General features: G+C 38.4%; 1 protein-coding gene across 16 annotated transcripts in view; it reads right to left on the bottom strand.

Moving 5' to 3' along the window:
- The window catches only part of MRVI1 (murine retrovirus integration site 1 homolog), a 103413-nt gene that overhangs the window by 47293 nt on the left and 38085 nt on the right, over positions 1 to 18035 (bottom strand). For 8 of the 16 annotated variants that reach the window (XM_027700039.1, XM_027700067.1, XM_027700089.1 and 5 more), the window contains one exon: positions 6117 to 6237. The gene's annotated coding sequence lies outside the window, so the exon portion shown is untranslated. The other 8 variants (XM_027700133.1, XM_027700142.1, XM_027700111.1 and 5 more) reach the window with 6 other exon arrangements.

Raw genomic sequence — 18035 nt, 5'->3', positions numbered from 1 at the left:
AACTTCTAGGTAGTAACTGTCCTAGATAAGAAATTAATGTAATATTTTATTAATAAATAGATGCAGATCAGAGAATGATAAATTAATACAGGACTGTACAACATTCCAAACTTTGCTATTTCATTAAATTTCTTTGCAAAAGTCAACAAGCATTTTAATAGAGGAAATACGCATTTTTCGAAGAGAGGTTTTGACAAAATTCTCTACCCAGCACCTTAAGGAAACTCTGCTCTCACAGGACAAAAGGGAAATACTTCTTGTCATTTAAGGAAGAAAATAAAGGACAGGAGTTACAGGTCTACCTGTCTCCTGGAGACATTAAACTTCCACAGGTACTGAGGTGTTCAACAAAGTCATGAAGAATCTGGAAAAGAGGGTCTGTACAGGTGATTAGAGGTGAAATGGGAAAATCATATGTAAAGACAGCCAAGGCAGTTCATGGGATTCTGAGCACCTGAATGATAAAATGGTAGGTGAAATAGGCTGCTGAAAAATGCAAATCAATGCACATGGGGAAAAAGAAGAAGCTTAAGGCTAAAATCTGAGCCCATCATATGTTTTACCAGTCAGGAAAGAGACCCGGGTAATTTTGGATAGTTCTCAGAAAATAGCATTCAGCAGCAGCCAAAAAGGCAAAAATGTTAAGAATTAATAGAATATGAGCCCAAATTTTAAAACAGTTCTCAAAAAAAAGTCACATCTCAAAAAACCAACCAACCAACAAAAAAAACCCAACCAAAATCTAAAAAAACCCCAACATAAATACAAAGGGTTCATAAAAGAATAAATAGTCAGAAATTGCAAATGGTTTCCATGGAAAAAAGACAAGAGCAATTAATCTTGAAAAAGGGACAGTTCTGGATAGAAACAGGTTAGAAAATTATGAAGAGACTGGAGAGGGTGGCCTATCAATTATTTGCTCAGAAGTCCTCGCAGTACATAAGGATGCCAAAAGCAGTTATTAGGCAATAGTTTAAGTACAAAAGAAGCTCATTCACAACATTATATAATTAAATAATTGAATTTGTTACCGCAGCAAGTTGTAAAGGAATTGGAGCATATAAAACAGTTCAAAAATGGATTAGATGCTTTCAGAGGAGAGGTACAGTGGTAGTTCTGTACAGCCTCTGGGCCTGGAAAGGCCTGACCTGAAGATGGTTGAAAACAGTGAGGATTAAAGGACATTTCTGCTTTTGGAGTAGCATGAAAATGATTCTCTTGTGGGATCGGGTGAATGGTTTGCATGACCTCGCTGTGGAGGCTGAATGTTCACTGTGGGAAGCAGGTTCAACTTCTGAAAGAGACTGATTGTGAGAAAGTGAACAAAGGGAAATTTCCTTTTTGCCCATCATGAGTAAGCAATGCTGAAGGAAGGGATGGACAGAACAGACAGAAAGAATTAATGAGAGAAAAAGACTTTTACATTTTTCTAGTCAATACAAACAGTACATGCTAAGACCACAGCGAGGATTAAGATCCTGCTGCCATAGGTCTGTACTGTGCTGGATTCCTAAGTAGCCTCCTTGAAGAAGTAAACATATCTCAATCTGAAGAATGTCTGGCATCTCCCTGCTTTGTCACGTTTTAGATTCTTGCATATGAACAAACTTCAGATGTTTTTAAGAGGTTATTTGGGTGGCAAGTCACTGAAAGTATTTTCAGTTCTTTAAGATGCATCAAACAAAAAGGAACTGAATTTCACAGAAGAAAAGACAGTGAGCCAGCAGTTTTCAAACTTTGCAGTCTTGCACATACATGCACACATTTGCTCACACATACACTAAATGACATTCCCAATTATGAAGAAAATTCCATTTGCTTGCAACATTATTTAGTAGAAGACAGGTGCAAAGTATGGAATCTTCTTCCCCTCCTTCTTCCCCCAGAAGATCAAGAAGCTGTGACTGGTATGAAGGTTTACACACCTCTTGATTGCTGTTCTCCACCTTTTTTCCTACTTATTATCACAGAATCACAGAACAGCCCAGTTTGGAAGGGACTTTTAAAGAACAACTGGCCCAATCCTTTGTGGGAAAGGGAGCCTGGATGAGATTGTTGAGCATCCTGTCCAACCGTAACTTGAAAACCTCCAGCGATGGGGACGCTACCACAGCCCTGGGGAGGTTGTTCCACTGAGGGATTGCTCTCACTGTAAAAACATTTCTTTTTTATATTGAGATGAAACCTCTCCCTATCACGTACATTCAGCTGTATAGTGCTGCCCACGCTCCTGGTCCAAATGCTTCACGTGTGGCTGAGTCAGAAAAAACACGGGAATAATCTCTGCTCAAATGGTACAAACTGGGGGAATGTCTTAAGGTGATCTTGCATTCCCACTGGTTTCCTCTCACAGAACCTATAGCGGCAGGAATAAACCCCAGCTTTCTGGGATAGAGGTTGGAAGTCTCTCTTCTCTTTCTCTAATTAATATTTCTTCAGTTCTGTATAAACATCAGGGTTTAGTAGGCAAGGAAATGTAAAAAAGAAATATAAGATTGGCCTAAGATACAATGGAGGATCTTCCCCCCTGAGACATTAAAATATTGAAAAAGAAATTAGTACTATTATATACCAGCCACTTCACAACTGTAAAAGTTATTTCACACTGTAAGTATTATTTTCCTTGTACACCTAGTAAATTGAATCTCAAAGAGAAATTCCACAATAAGGTTGCCTTAAAAACAAAGAGATAATATATATAATTTTTCATGCACTGTTGCTAGTTTTTACATCATAAACAGAAAAATTATATTTAATTCTTGTCTACCAAACCTTGTAAGCAACCTCCTTTCTTTTCAACAAAGCACAATCAAAGCTTCCACTCACTGCAGAAAGGCTTTGAAGAGACAAACTGTACATTTTGTTTGCCTCTAAACCTGCAAGTTTTCCCTGTGCTCTTTTGATGAAATGCTATCATGCCCTTAACCTTAGGGCATCATATCTCATCCTCCTGTTGTGTGGCCTGCAGGACAGGAGTAAGCAAGGAAAGCTTACTAACATCAAACCCTGGGAGCACAGACAAGTGAAGGAACATGACAAACAGTTCTTCCAACATCCAAAAATCCAATTCTCATCTCAGTATCCCTCTTCCCCTTGAAGCTCATGTTTGCACTTTTGCCTTAGGAATTGTGATTTGATACCCGTTATGAAACTGTCTCTAGTTTACCTGTCTCTCTTTATCAATTCTGTTAAAGTGAACACCAGCATTGCATTAGTCCTACTATAGTTATTAGAGTTGATATAAAGAAATCAAAATTTGATAAGCTGAGGAAGTGATCTTTTTTTCTTACAGACACAGATATTTGCTTTCACTTGTCAACTGAAAATGCTGGTTTTGGTCAAAGATTCATCAGTTTGGATATGGCTGGATGCAGTTGCTAAGTACTGATCTAAGATTTCTTTCAAATGTTTCTTCCAGAACAACACCACCAAATTTTGTGTTCTCTGTGGGGGAAGGATCAAGAGAAGAAAAAGAACCTGGACCCATTTAATTCTGTACATCTTCTTCAATACAAGAGTTATTACAATACCACTAACCTTCAACAGAGAGAGAGAGAGGTGTGAGAATATGCAAAAAGGGGACCTTTCCTGAAGACTCACTTTAGCCTAAGGCCACTTGTCTCTCCCAGTCTTGGTTGGTTGGCTTGTGGAGTATTTTTGTCAGTTTGTTTTTGAATCAACTTAAGTTCTTGTCCTAAAATCAAGAACTTAATTTAGGCTCTCTGAATTGCGTTCTGGAGGAACCTCTCTCTGCTCAGATGACAACAGGGAAGCCCAGGGAGACAAACTTCATTAGGCTAAAATGAACCTTTTTTATTTAACCCCCTTTCCTGAAGTGACTTACTTCAGATTACCTTCCAAATAAATTGTCTGGGGCAGGGGAAGGAACAGTGAGCTAAGGAGAGACAGCTTCTATCCTTCTCTTAATTCTTAATTATATTGGCCAAGAAATTAAATTCTTAAGAATTAAACTCTTAATTCTCTTTATTAGTCCAAATCCCAGGCTGCAGCCATTAGGAAACCATCTTCCCAGTAGTTTTGTTTTGCCTCACAGATTGAAAGAAATAAGAAAGGTAGAACTTAGAACTAGAGTTACTAGATTTTCTATAAACATTTAGTGTATGTTCCACTAATCTTTTTTCTTGCATCATTCCTTTATTTCTTGTTTATAGTACCTAATAACTGACTACAGACAAGTAACAATTGCCAAGCTAGTTTGACAAACAAGATATATGATGTCTTTATCTATGCAAAAACTAGTTCCAATCTATCTAAAGATAAATTAATACCAACGGTGCTGCTTGATCTCTGCAAATAAGGTGATGTCAAATTGTGTTGGACACGTTTCTAAGGCATGTAAAGATTTTTTTCCAACACAAACTTTTTTGTTGTTGTTAATGTTTCTTAGTTAGAACAATGTTTATTTGATTTTCCATGGAGCTTAAAGACAACCTACAAATTCATTTTCTAAGTGTTCCCTTCAAGTGTTATGTTTTTAACCTTCTTGGAGAAAAAAAAAGTATATTTTTACAGAACAAAGAGGATAAAGTTACTAACTGAACATGGCATTTATTTTTTGTGTTTTTGTTAAAGGAAATATTTAAATTTAAACTCAGAGCCAGCTGTGAGGGTTTTTTTCTGAAATTTTCATTATCCAGTTATCTCAGAAATTATTTTCTGAAGAAACAGTGGAATCTAGAAGATAAACAAACATGGCATCTACAATATTTTCCATAACAATTTACTTGCCAACCTGAGTGAATGGCATCACACTTTTCTATCATATGCACGAAAGAAAAGAGCACTTCAATTCTAAATGGATGTTGAGTGTGCTTTTGAACTAAGTTGAAGCAAAAAGCAAATTTCAATCACACAGCTTGTTTTAATTGCAACCAGTACCTTAGCTGAACATACTGCAGAGCTTCATGAATATTCAGTGATAGAGTAACCAAATACACAACATCAGTGCTTTTGGTATTAAAAGACAGTTTCATTTTCTTCCTCAATTTTTGAAGCAGAGTGGAGTAATGGAATTTATTTCATTCACTTATTGGGTTCATACTCTCTTCCTACTCTCCCTTGTATTTCTTCAACTACACCAAGCCATAAGTCAGGCATTAGTAAGTCACGTAACTTTTCCCATCAATTTACTCTGCAGAAACAGGCAGAAGTTATTCTGTCAATTGAGTTTCACAAAGCTCCCCAGTTGTAATCCTTACTATTACGGGTTAATACTCCTGAGGAAGGTCTGAATATTGAAAACATGCTGAATATGCTTTACATTGGTGCATTAGTCAATCCTTATAACTGACCAGAACACTGAAATTTCACTTCACTGAAGTCATTATTTCATAGCACAAATGTAGCAGAAAATTATGTGTTTAAGAAAGTGAGGGATAAAACAGTTCACTTCTGAACTATTTAGGAAATGTGTTTCTTCCCTGTATATTTTCACTGTATAATGACACACCTTTCACTGTACCCTACAAATATTTTTTGGAAAGATGATTTTTTTTTGCATTTTTGTTTGTTTTTCAAAAGACCTATTTAAGAATCTCAGAACATTCAAAAGACTGTCAACATAATTCTTCAGCTTGCTCAGATAAACGCTTGCTAACAGGGCAGAGATTCACCACTGTGAAGAAGAAATGATCATTCCCCAAGGCACCTGAGTGAAACTGGCCCCTGGCTCTTCCTTCCTCACACCTGAACTGTTTATCACATATTGGTATTGTGTTCTACTGCTTCAGGCTGGGTTCAGATTATTACATTCACAGAAGTAAAACTCATTTTGTTATCTAATAGCAGCTGTCTCATCTTGTGTTCCATATATTCTCATCTGTAACTTTTATACTAATTTTTATGGAACAATTTAATTAAGATTCGTTTATGAAGCAGCACTTAATTTAAAAACTAGCAAATGGCCAACATATATGTTAATCAACAAAAAAAATTACTAAAATGTGTTAAAAATTGTCAGAATAACAAGTGACCTATGCAAGTCTTGTATGCACAAGACTCTATTAACTGCACTGGATGAGACACAAATGAGAAACCAGCCCAACTGTTTCAAATAACAGAAGTAAAATTTAAAATGCAACCAGAAAGCTTCTTACCTATCAGAGGAATTTAAGGTCAGGAACTCTCAAGGTCAGCATAGTGCCCTGCAGCACAGGTGAGGAAAGGATGATGAATATTCAGCAGTCTGATGGCTGGAATGCTTTAGGCAGGAGCTTCCTGTTTTTAAGCATAAGAAACAAATTTAATGTTATCTAGACAGAAAAGAGTGGGGTTTTTTCGTTTGTTTGTTCAAGCAAAACAACTCCTCCCAAACAGATGATCAAGCAAAGAAAGAAAACAGGATGTTACCACAGGTTAATTTCTTTCAAATAATCAGAGAGCAACTAATCAGTGACTAACCAAAATAAAGTATGCAGTCAGTTTGCTTAGGAGCAAATGAGATATCATCCTGCCATTTTTTACAGAGCCTCAGCTGCCTTCTTCAAATGACCAGAAAGCAGATAAGGGCCAGTGTCTCTGGGCATTACTTTATTCTCCCTGGCTAAGATTCAAAACATCTGTTGCATAAGGAAAGTCTAATTGGAATGGCTGCCCCTACCCGGATGGCTGACATTTACTTGCCATGGGAAGAACCTGTCCACTAATAAGGTTCCCATGAACCTGACTGACATGCCCGAAGAGCTGACTGAGCAGAGTCTATAGACTGTTCCCAAAGATTGCAGCAACCTCAAAACTTGTCCTTTGAGGCATTGCAGCCTCAATGGAAAAATCTGCAAAACAGAGGAGGGCCTGTGTTACAATCTCGCAGTGCTCTGCACTGCTTTGGAGAGAAGACAAACATATGGGCTGCCACCAACTATTAGAAGTTGGTGTGAAATCACAGGAGAATTATCAGCCTGTAGCTTTCACGATCTGTTTCACAGACATATACAAAAATTTTCCAAAATAAAGTTAGGATATCAGTGCTAAAAAAAAGACGGTTTTGTAACCTATATCTCCCTATCGTTGTTTCTAAGCAGCTGAGCTATCAAAACCTGTTCTTCAGGTATTGTATTTTAATGATTTTGTATCTTATCTCACTCATAACAAGCTCACTTGTCTCCCCGTCTCTTGCCAATCTGGAGGGCCAAGGGACAGCATTTTCTGTGCCTGGTTTTAAGCTTCACAAGTGCCCGCTTGCCAGCTGGCAGAGCAAACAGGATCCATGGTGATTTCAGCTCACAGTGGAGCCTTTCCCTTCAGCAGCTCTAATTTGGTCTCTCCTCTTAACCACACCACTGATTTTCACTTGTAGGAACGTAATACTTCTGCAGTCCTCTCTTGACAAATTCAACAAGTTGGACAAGTTCAAAGGGTACTCGGAGGGAATGAAGGGAGGGCAGGGAAGAAGGGGGAAGGATAGCTGGCTGACCACCAGAATAACAGCACAGTTTCTATTCCAAGGAAAACAATACCAAAAATAGCTTTTGGAAAGAATAAATGCATAGCTAACGCTCAAAGAGGCCTAGTGGGCAATATATAATGTGAAGTGTGTCTCTAACCGATAGCCATATAATACTTCTTTCCTTGGAAAAAGCTTGTTGTCTGTTCAGCTCTCCCTCTTTCCCCCTGCTCTGCAATAAGCTGGTGAGCAGTTCCAACCAAAGCTGCTGCAGGGACTGGCAGTATCAAGCAATTTGCATTTCCATGGCAGAAGCAAGTTCAGATATAAAGTGTCCAAAATAGAGACTACATAGAATAGCTTTTAAATACAAAATAAACTGATGTCATCAGTCGTGGTGAGGGTGCTATAGACACAGATCTAGGGAAAATCAGGTTTCTGTGTTGGAAGTATTTGGCAGTTTCACGAAAAATAAAAGCTACAGTTTCTAAGTTTCACACATCTCCTCCTCTGTTGTCTTCTCCCTCTCCCCAACTGGGTAATTCATATAACCACATATTCTCAACAGTAAAAGCTACCATATTGTAAATGAAGCACAGATGTGCTGATTTTACAGACACATTATAATTTGCCACAGAAGCATCTCCCAATCTTGACATAAAAAGATAACTTCGGGAATTTTAAGAACAGTTTAATAAACAAGTATCAATAAATATTTATGGATCCAACGTTCAGACTCTCCTATTAAATCTGTTAAAAAAACCCCCAACAACCAACAAACCAAACCCACAATCAGTGCTGTTGACATTTTTGTTTAAGAATAAACCCTTTTGAAAGGTGATTGTCCAGTTCTCCATGCAGAACAGCTGAGAAGGAAAGTAAACCAAGAATCCCCATAGAGGTTGAGAAAGACACATCCTTCCACACTCCTGGAAGTTTGTGCAGTTGTAAAGCTACAAAATGTCCCATTTCTTAACAGTTAAAACCAAAATCAAAATACTACAATTAAATCCCAAAGATGGTCAAAAATCAATAAAAAAAAAACCTGTAATGAGACTGCAAATACAAGCTAGTGGAAATGAGAGGGGTGCAACTATCCATATAACCTTGTAAACCTATAATGCAAGTACATGGTAGCAGTTTATTCAGACTTTTTACAAAAATAAAACAGGCCAAATGTACTTAGAAGTACTGGAGAATTTGGGTACCCTCAACCTATAGCGTCTCTAAGAATCACTTTATATGTTTACTAGCATAAACACCCTTGAACAAGCACATTAATCAATAGATAACAAATGAAACAAACATTAAAAATATGTATTTCTACCACTGCTACATTCTTGCTATCAGACCTCTCAACTGGACTTCAAAGCATATGTTAAGGAAAACACTTTAAATAACTATGGGAATGTTGTGGATCACCATAATCAAACTGACCAACACACTGTTCTGCAGTTTGAGCCAATTTCGAGGATTCTTCAAGCAAATTGGAATAGAGTGAACCAAACAGTTCTATTGCTTTCAAACAAGATTACAATTTTTCCAAGTCTTTTCCCCAACATTACTCAGTAGAAGAGAGAACAAGGTATAGAAATGTCTGAAGAAACCATTCCATAACTGAACTTGCAGCTGCCAGAATAACATGTCCTCCTCTATTGAAAATGCTTTGTGAAGGAAGTTGAATTTCCTGCTCTCTTCAAGAAGCAACTGAATGTTCAAGGCTTTGAGTCCCAGAGAGATGCTAAGGATTCCATTAGCTACTATATAATTTCTTTTCTTTTTGATAGCAGGGTTCCCATAACTGCCTCAGGAACAAGGGCTTTTCACACTGACCATTGTAAGGTTACGGGGAGGTGCACTCTGTATTCTGATTTTCACATGATATCATAGGACTGAAGGAATTTAGAGAAAGGTCAACATTTTCAGCAGCTTGTCTTGCAGAGAAATGGGAACTTGGTCAAAATATTGAACTCTGTCACACAAGTCATGAAGAAGCAACTGAGTTAAGCAGGGATCCAACTGTCCCGTTTGACACAGCTACTTTGGGATTTATACTATTAGGCTACATTTGCTCACATATGACAGTGTAGGGCACCTGGAACTATGGGGCAACTCTGCCCTCTAATACACTGAGCACCTCTGTCACATTCCCAGTCCCACAATCTCTCTGTCCAGGAAAGGGCTGGTAATGCACTGTGGCAATTTGTACATCATTTTTGATATTTTTATTGCTATAGCAACTGAGTGTAGGCATTTAAACATAGCAACAGCCTTTTTATAGCACTTTCTTGGATGTCAAAATGGCACGTTGTTTTATTTTCCAAGCAGATGCTCAGAAGATAAGCACACAGGATGATTGTACAATACCCACCTTCAAAAGAAAGAACTTCACCATTTCTGAATCATATAAGCAGATAAGTGAGAGGTATATTGTGAGTTTCAAGGATTTTGTTGTGAGTTTAAAGGACTTAGTTCTGAGAAAGCATATTACTAACTAATACCTGAGAACAAGATTAGGTGAAAAACCTGGTGGATCTGTGCCCATTTTGTAAAAAGCTGTATAAAAAATTAAGCAGGTCCTGCTCTGAGGTGGAAAATGTTCCATCAACTCTGATCTTTACCTGTTAAGCAAAAGAAAAAAGGGAAGTTGTTTTCCTATTAAGTGGAGCCAGATTCTCAGGAGGGATTAAAATCCATTGAAACAGATCCTTAGTTCAGGCACGTGGGCAAAGCTCCACACCAAACACAGCAACAGCGATTTACAAGCGAGAGTTTGGCCTGCTATATGGTTTAAGGAAATACAATTCAGCATTTTCATGCTAAGACTCACAGAATCAGAGAATTCTTAGGGTCAGAAGGGACCTCTGGAGCTTATCAAGCCCCTGCCAAGGCAGGATCACCAGGGGCAGGTGACACAGGAATATGACCACGTGGGTTTTGAATGTCTCTGGAGAGGGAGACTCCATGACCTCCCTGGGCAGCCTGTTCCAGTGCTCTGCCACCCTCAGTGGAAAGGAGCTCTTCCTCATGTTGAGGTGAAACTTCTTGTGTTTTAGTTTACAGCCATTTCTCCTTGTCCTGTCCCTGGGCACCACTGAAAAGAGTCTGGCACCATCCTCCTGGCACCCCTTTGAGATATTTATATGCATTAGGGAGATCCCCTCTCAGTCTTCTCTTCTCCAGACTAAACAGGCCCAGCTCCCACAGTCTTTCCTCATAGGAGAGATGTTCCAGACCCCTCATCATCTTCGTGGCCTCCCCTGGACCCTCTCCAGAAGCTCCTTGTCTTTCTTGTACTGAGGAGCCCAGAACTGGACACAGCATTCCAGATGTGGCCGAGTAGAGGGGGAGTATCACCTCCTTTGACCTGTTGGCCACACTCTTCCCAATTAACCCCAGGCTGCTTTTCTCTTGTATGGTACTTTTTCTCTGGGGCCTTTAAGTTCTGCATCATTTCCACAAGCGATCAGTAAAAAAACCTACCACTTGGTATTTAATAAAATTCCTGAACATGTTATTGGACAGGAAAATGCCAAACAGCAACAGGACAGATCTCCTGGGGGAATCTTTAGGTATTATTCACCTTACTGTTACAATTATATGTCAGCTTTGTATAAAGTGAGATGATTGATATTTGCCATTATACCAAGAAAAACATTTAAAATCTGTTAAACAGGAAATGTCAAAGACTTTTTAAAAAATGAATCTAACAGAAAATGTCAAAAGTTTCTCACACGAGTGCAAAGTTTTTAATATTCCAGTGACTCTATTCTATTAGCACACGTGCAGGACTTTCACTGCTGCGACCACGGGTTCAAATCCCGGTCTCCTGGCCTGATGGAGGTCGTTAGCCCTGTGTGGCCATCCATCTATGAGAAGGACACTCTAAACAAACCTACGTCCTGAGGACCTCACTGCCATTGTCCAAGCTTGCTTGGCCCCGGCAGATGAACCTTAGGATTAAAGGGTGGGCTCAGTTCAGCGCAGGCTGTGTCTCACCTAAAAAATCCATTGCGCAGGCTGGAAAGGTAAAAAGACCTTTCCCCAAATCTTCGTTCGCGAAGATGGGCCATTATTATATACGAACTTTGGAAGGGACCTTTTAATGCTGTGCTTTATGCAGGAGAGATGTCAAACATCCCAAAAGCTCAACATGCAGATAAAAACTGAGTTTTACATATCGAGGTTTTAGAATATATCCCACAGATTCTTTCTCCATGCCCCTTACAGATATTTTCAATTAATTCATTGAGTAAACAGAGAGCAGTTTTCAAGTCTTCCTGATCTTGCTTCTAGTACCTAAGATACTTGGGAATCCTGATACATCTGCGTGGTTTCCTACAGTCTGCTCCACCAACTACTGCACTTACTAAAAACAGCTTTTAGAGCAATGCTGATAATTATATTTATCAAAGAATAGAAATGATAAGTTTATTAACTGCAAGAGCCCTCAGGGAGGTCAAGATGATGGGCACCACTATACTTGCACAATATGTAGGTTTGCTTCCAAGAGTTTTCCAGTCTGAGGTGATGTGCAGAATATTAGCTTGACTTAGCACCTCCTCCTGGGATAAATTCCACCCTCCACTGCAACTAGGCCCTTAATTATTTCATGTTATTATCATGAGCCCAAAGGTCAGTCACTTTCCTTCACTATTTAAAAAGAAATATACAGGAAATTCAGTGGCTGAAATTGTGAAGCATGTGTGCATTTTTATACACTGTTAAATTATTTCCCTCCCTCTCCACCAGCTCTCCTTCAGCTTATGGCTAGACATTTTATTTTTATTTTTCTGTTCGGCAGTTACAGCACAGTTCAGCACAGCTTTGGAAGTTTTAACAGGAAATGTTAATTAACTTACCACACTTTATTATATTCTACTACGTGTATATGTGCACCTCCTTCTAAAAAGACCTGTTTAGGGACATTTCAGAGAAACCAGGGGAACATTTGAAAATGAAATAGTGGATTTTTCTTCTCCAAAATCTCAGAAAAATATCTCATTTTACAAATCCCGTAATTTGTTAGGGCATGCCTATCAGTCCAAAATAAGATGGGTGAAAATAGACTCACTTCCCCTACTCAGATTCTCCTGTATTGCAGACTCTTTCCTGCTAACTAACGTAGTCTTTACCTTTGAGGTATTCACTGAGAGCCTGACCTGTCACCACTGAAATCAACGTAAACTTCGCTGATGATTTCAAAAGCAGAGGCTCAGAGCCAAATTCCCCATGTATAATTTCAGTACTACAAAACATTCTGCAGAATTCTATAAACAGCAATGATGTTTCTCAGAAGGCAAACACCTACCCCAAAGCAATGGGTGTACTTGACCCAGCAGCACAGATTTTCTATCGTGTATCCATTTCCAGGATGCAAAACATTACAATGGGTAAGAAAAGAGTGTGCAACTCCCACATAAAATGCTTTCCACACCACCACGGTTTGTTATATCAACTTTTCAACCCCTTTTCTCTTTGCAGAGGTTGCAGTACCTAGCCCAGTGGACTCTATTTCATAGCCATTAGACAGCAGCTCTGTTTGGACAATCACCAAGTGTATTTACAGGTAAATTAGGGGACAACACCGATGCTAAAGTATAAATTTGTATTGTGACCAAACACAACAGAATATGCTTTAGCATTAGCTGGGGGAAGAAACTTTCAGGTTTGCATGCACACTTGCCATACGTCAGCTGGCAGGTTTGCATGTTTCCTTCCCCGCTCCTCTCATCCTCCCCGCTCCCAGCAATCTGGGTTAGTGTTAAAAAAGATCATGTTCTGCAGCCCTTACTTTTCCAAACCCACAGATTATCATATCTACAACACTACGGGTCCCCAGTGACTTGTGATCCCTAAAGACTTTGTGTTTTGTACATTTTAAGGGCAGGCAAAAGCTATTAGTTAGGGCTCGTGGTGGTCATTGTTGTTGTTTAAATCTTTCAGATATTTAATACATTTGGCAATTCCTAAGTAAAATGGAATTTCTCAAATTATTTTTCAGATTGTAAAATTAATGATAGGCACATTTAAATAAACTAAACTTAAGAAATAAAGAGAAAAAAATTATTACAGCTATCGACTTCAGAGAATTAAATCCAGGGATACTTTTTGAGGCCAAGCTCTCCAACAAAACCTGAGGCTACAAGTCCTCTTGCTCAAATATCAAATCCCTTTCTCCTTTTCAGAATTCTTAGGAAATACTTTCCAGGGAGGGAAACTGATTATTTCAGAGCACTACCCTAAGTCACAGTCTTAGTTCTCCACTACATACCATTACACATGTACATAAGCAGTAATTCATGCCTTGAGTCACTGGTTTATAAGCTTACACAGATCCATCACCCACTCAGATTTCCTTTCTGTCAGTGATACTGAGATCCAAAACATCTCTTTGACCCACTTTTCAAAGGAAGCACAAGCAGAGAACGTATCACCAGGAAAATCTGCTTAGTTTACAGGAAGGCTGCAAGTTAGGACAGAAAAGAGATCTCTCTCTGCCCACAAATCCCCCAGATCTTTAAATAGCCCACAAACCTTGAAACAGTAAGCATTTTCTTTCCCCTTCCACTCATAAGCCTTTTGATGCTTCTTTTTCCTGGACTTACACACTTCTCTAAGGACAGCAAATAGATGAGACAAGAGAACTCCAGAACATACACATACGATCCCTGAAAGGAGAAGCTTTCACATCAATCTCTTCTCAGTACCAACTCCCTACACCTCAGTTGCCATACTTTGTCTGATCCACTTTTTCAAAAAGTTATTTGACACTATACTATCCTCAAAAGCTGTCAGGAAGCAGACTGATCCAAAGGAGGATGGAAAAGGCTGGTGCTTAACCCTGGAGCTATGAATCTGGCTGCTAGAAAATTCCCAAATTCCACTGTTTTGGTCCCAGATAAATAGATCTATAGTTATTAAAACTGACTCAGACATGTAAAAAGATAGGAAGCGAGGAGGTGTACAAGTTTTACATCCACAGATAATTCAGAACTTAATCCAGAAGGATGTAAAGCAGATGGATTTACATCCCAGGTACTTATCATAGTGCTGATGTTAACACACAATTTTGATTATGTACAAATAAGCAACTTGTACTTTTTGCACTAAATTACACTTACTGTCATCATAATATCTTCACTGAAGGTAAATTTGCATATAGGCACTACATCATACTTTAAAGTTGCAAAATAAAAAAGAATTGTATGGAATAAGAACAGTAGTTGCTAAAATGCCACAAGATATCATATATTAGAAACATATAACTGGTTCAGACTTGGAGGAGTTAGACACAGATAAAACTTGAACACCTTCTAAAATACTATCTAAAGTTATACATCCTTGCTCAAGTTGAAGGGGTGCATAAAGCATTACAAGTAAAGTAACACATGCAAGACCAGCAAATCAGAACAAGGGCCTTTGGAGGCTATTAAATACAAGAATAAATACACTGGAGTGATTTTTAATTTCTACTGTTGGTTCCAATAAACTTAGATTTCTATGAGTTGTATCATTAGATTATCAAGCTCCAAGCTCCATAATTGCTGATATGGGATATACTTGTTGATTTAAAACACGAAGGTCAGATAGAATATTAACCTAAAAGTACTGAGCTGTGTACGAATGACAGTCCAGAGAAAAATAAAAGGAAAACTATTACAAGTTTTGCAACAGAATCTGAAACGCTTTAATGAGTAAGATGCCTCTGTCTCATTCTCTTGAAGCTGGATGAAGTAAACTTTCTTTAAAGCATGCACAACATTTACCAAATCAAATACAAATGCAGTAACTGTCAGCACTCACAGAACACTGTCTATGCTCAGAACTCTAAATTCACCCAATCTTTGCACAGTATAAACTAAAAACTACTGTCTAATCATTCTGCACAAATGGATATTCATTACTGCTTGCAGAGAATTGTTCACCAGGTGAAGCCATGCTACATAGACGTGAAAAATCAACTCCCTTACACAAACTGTTACTAATATGAGTTAGTAATAGAAACTAAGTCTTCCATTTCAGCTATCATTTCCTTGCACTGACCTCATTCTTTCATGTTGTTTACACACTGCTGTCTGGAGGAAAAAAAGACCTTAACATATATATTAGTAAGACAAAAATGTGTTTTAATTTGCCGAGAAAATAAGATGCACTTCATTGCAGGGTACCTACCAAATAGCACAGATAAAACTGGAGACCGAAATATCAGGGAAAGTAAATAATGAGATTTTCTATACTAAAGCAAACATGCTTTAACATATGAGAGTGGGTTTGTTTTTTTTCTGTACAGCATTCCAATTAGTCACAACTTCATGGTCTTAATTTACATCTAACAGGATTAAAACCAAACACATACTGTATAGAGATATGGCTCTGGAAATGGTTTTATAACAGATAAGTTCCAGATGAGTAGGTAACCCATCAACGTGAACCACTCTGGCACTGTTAGAAGCATATGAGAAGGGAAGTCATACAATTTAAAAAAAAAAAAAAGATAAAAAGAGAAATCTGTAACATATCTCTTTCTCTCTAACATGTATTGCGCCTCACTAAGACTCTCTGTTGGTTAACAATACAGATACAGTATCTGTGAATCAGGTCGCCTTGAATTACTGACTACGTACCTTTATTAATCAAGTCTCAGTGTCATTAACACAGCTTTTTCGCTTTCATTCTTGTATACTCCCAAGCAGCATGGACAAAGAGAGAGCTTTCATTAACTACACCCAGTTTTTAAGCAGCTAAAATCTGAGGTAGAATTTGAAGAGGGTGGGGGAGAAAAGGTGGAAAGAACCAGTCACTCGGTATCACAACAACAAGGTACTGTACCTTTAAGGAGGAAACATGGTTCCGTTCTGTTTCACGGCTGAAAAAGAGCTTATTCTCCGTTATAGAGATGACTTACCTAAAACTTGAGTTATTCCTCTTTTTCCCTGAGGCCAGCCTCTCTTCACTCTGGGGAGCTTTTACCATTTAAGGTCAATGTTACATCTGGCTCTAGTAACTAAAGCCGAAGCAATTTTTAACTCAGAGATCCAACAGGCTGCCTAACATTAGAATGAGAGTTTAAATTCAAAGTAACTCTTCAGAAAGCCTTTCTTGCCTCAGAGAGTTACAGAATTAAAGGCTCTCCTATTCTGGCATAAGTACTGTGAGTACAACACGATGCAGACATCCCATTAGCATTCTTCAAGTTCAGTGCATATAAGCTCTACTTACTCATTTCTGATTAAAACAGGCAAGTAGGAAGAACAGATGAAACAGTTTACATCATGTTATGTTAACCCTTAGAATTTTTTACTGACACAGATGCTACTATTTTTCATTCCTCTCCCTCCCTCTTTGTTTGGTCAGAAGGAGTCTAAATTAGAGAGCAAATACAAGGCATGTGAACTTTTAAAGAACGTTGGCTTCAGTCCAGTTTATGGGCTCTGCTCTCCACTTGCAGAGTAGGAATAATTCCCCTTGAAGTCCACAGAAGTTGCTTGCATCCCATGAGAGAATGTAGCTACAAATGGGGCATGAAGAGGGAAAAGAAACCCAAAACATTTACCACACTATATGCAGGTACCTGCAGAGGAGTCACGTGCATGTGATTCAGAGCTCTCAGCTCTAAAACAGACACAGATCTTAATCCAGCCCTTTAGCCAACTCACACTATTTATTTATAAGTATTACAATGGGTCCTAACTAAGAGTTCTGCTTATGCCAGGTGCTGTAGTTATTAAATATAAGCAAGCCAAACCCTGTCCAAATAACCTTTCACAACTGAAGTAGAGACAAGAGAGAAGAGGGTGGGAAATGTCAAAAAATTGCAGCAGATTTTGTAAAATTATTGGATAGTAGGTTTGGATGGGATATATCAGGACTATTTTAGGAGAAAGGAGCAAAAAATGATAAACTTCCTTTTGAAAGAAGAGCAGTGAGGCAGAAAGAGATCACACAAAGGAAAGTAAAGATTTGGTGATCTGATTTGGAAAGCACACTCCATAGGGGAGTCATGCATGGCAACATGAGGATGCTGGTAGCAGAAGAGGGCAAAGATGAGTTGATGGCAACTTAGCACAGTCCTGTAATGTAAGGAAAAAATTATTCCACACTTAAGATATTCTTAGTTCCCAAAATCAACATAGTAAAAAAAGGTTCTGAAAAACTTCTCTAACATTTGCATTTAAGCTTGGCCCCAACATAATGGGAGTAGGTTTTCCAAATGTCATTTCAGATTTTGATGTCCACTGTCCACTGAGAGTCCTTTGCACCATTACTGGCTCTCTGACAAGGCATTTTAACGTACCTCCTTTCATCTCCTTGAATTACTATTTTATTACCCACAAACTCAAGTTCTGAAATAGACTCTTGTGACTCAGCATGGTTTCAATCTTCCATCTAGTTGTCTGCAGCTACAGAATTTTTACTAGCATCTGTAATTCATCATTTTGCAGTTTTATTTTCTCAGAATATCTAGGCCACAAGTGTCAAATGTTTCATTTGTCTACAATAGAAGTTGTGTTTCTGTTAAATCTGCATTCACCCCCATCATAGCAACAACTGCTTTGAAGCCAGTTTGGGCAAGAACAAGTTGTTTACTGCCTTTTAGCACTACGGTCCTCTGGGAAAGAAAACTTTTTGC

Source organism: Neopelma chrysocephalum, unplaced genomic scaffold (assembly GCF_003984885.1).
Source record: "Neopelma chrysocephalum unplaced genomic scaffold, ASM398488v2 Primary Assembly neopelma1_24, whole genome shotgun sequence".
Taxonomy (NCBI): Eukaryota; Metazoa; Chordata; class Aves; order Passeriformes; family Pipridae; genus Neopelma; species Neopelma chrysocephalum.
The sequence above is the reverse complement of the archived record's forward strand: the minus strand, read 5'-3'. Positions and strand labels throughout refer to the sequence as shown.